Source organism: Chinchilla lanigera, unplaced genomic scaffold (genome assembly GCF_000276665.1).
Source record: "Chinchilla lanigera isolate Chin_1 unplaced genomic scaffold, ChiLan1.0 scaffold00097, whole genome shotgun sequence".
NCBI lineage: Eukaryota > Metazoa > Chordata > Mammalia > Rodentia > Chinchillidae > Chinchilla > Chinchilla lanigera.
In genome coordinates, this window is record NW_004955498.1 from 4,844,808 (window position 1) to 4,846,799 (window position 1,992).

Here is a 1,992-nt window from a genome sequence, read left to right on the forward strand (position 1 = left end):
ACCAGTAGGTGGTATTCATGTGGTAAGTGCCTTACCCTTAGAGTCCAAAATGACAAACAAGTTAGGCTACTGCTTTGTGCTTCTTGAACGCATCTTGGAAACAATAGAAGAGAGAGGTAATAAAGTCTGGAAAACACACAGGAGCAGCTATATGTAAACATCAGAACCTGAGGAATACCTGGAGGAGACTGAAGACTGCTGACTGAACTTGCTTTCGGATGGGGAAGAGCAGCCAAACAGGCCCCTGTGCTGAGGCCTGCATAGATGGCTCATAATACTGTGAGTTGGGAGAATGTTTTAAATCCTCTGCCTCTACAGTACTGCCCAGTCTGAGGCAACACCTCATACCAGAGATGTCAGTGGCACGGAAGAAGCTTGAAGACAGCAGGAAATTGGAGGAAGTACGGCTTCAGAGAGTGTGCTAATAAACACCTGCACCCACCCTTGTGGATTAGGACTGGCATTCAAAAAATAACTCTAACGTCAAGAAACATAAAGAATGCAAGAGAAATAAGAACGTAGAGCAGTGAATCATGCAAATGAACCATAGTTCTTCTACATTCAACCAAGGGTCTCCTCCCTTGTGCCGCAGGGAACCCTGGGAGACAGTCTTGTTGTGACATGAGCATGCTCAGGTCCATGGACGATGAGGGTCTAGGCTGTGCGAAGAACCAAGGTGAAGATCTCTAGGAAGGACAAAGGTGACTGGCAGGAACCAGTTCTCCCCCTCCTGTCACACCGCAGGCACAGTGATGGTGTCATATCTACCGACTGTTGCCTCTGGGAGTCAGGGAGGTGGCCTTGCACTGAGCTGTGCGTTTTAGGTGACAGGAGAGGAGAAGGCCCCGACTCCATTAGGGGTCAAGTTTAAGGGCTGGAGGAGGAGTGTGAAAGCTCCATTGCTCACAGACTGTCACCAAACAATCCAGACATGCCTTTCTATCACTCCTGCACTGCCAGGAAGGAGTTTGGAGTGAGACTACATTGCCACTCAGGGGAGCTTGAGCTTCAGGTTCTCAGTCTGAGGGGAACAGAATAAGGTCCATAGAGGACAGGAGTCCAGCCTTGACCAGAAACCTAGGTGAAGATCCCTTGTGAGAGAGAGAGACTGGGGGACAGGGAAACTGCCCGTTGATCCCTGCTGTCAGACACCATGCCTATTGCTGGAATCAGGGTCCACCGACCCACATCATTGTCTTAGAGCAACAGGAAACCTCAGAAAGGACTTTGGAGAAGAGTCACTGTACCCTTGTTATGGTTGATACATTGTGTCAACTTGAGGAGTCTAGAGGTTTGGCTAAGTGACTCAGCAGGAAGCCAGGGTGCTTACTTTGTATACTTCCTGAGCCTGTGGAAGAGGAGGGCATGGAGATTATGTGAGAGCTACATGGCCCTTAGGTGGGGGTAGCCTGTTTACAATGTAAGGGAGGGAAAGAGGCTGCTGGCAGTGATTCCTCCTGTTTGCTCTGGCTGCATTGCTGTTTGACTGCCATTCCCCTCTTTGCTCTTGTTGCTTTTGTATCTTCTGCCTCAGAGCCAGCCAAGTATGGACTGAAACCTCCACAAACTATAAGCTAAATAAACCTCTCCTTCCTTAATTTTGAGCATTGGTGTTTCATCTCAGGAAGGAGAGAAAAGTAAGCAAGACAGAATTTGGTACCAGAGCAGTGGGGTTGTTCCTGTGACCATACTTGACCATGTGGTTCAAGAGCCTTTGGAAATGGCTTGTGGGAAGTGTTCGGAAAGGTTCAGAGAGGTCGCTTGAAAGAAAAGCGCTAGAACAGCTTCGGCTGTTCTGTCTGGGAGATTATGGTCAGAGCTCAGAAGCCCAGAAGGCTGATAGAGATCCTGCCGGTAAAGACTAGGTTCTGGAGGTTTCTACTGGGAAGAAGGACTGCATTGGTTGTTGGACTCCAGACGATGTGTGTTATGGCTTGGCAGAAAGTGTGTCTGCATTTTGCTCATGTCCAGAGACTTTGCCTAAGACTGTGA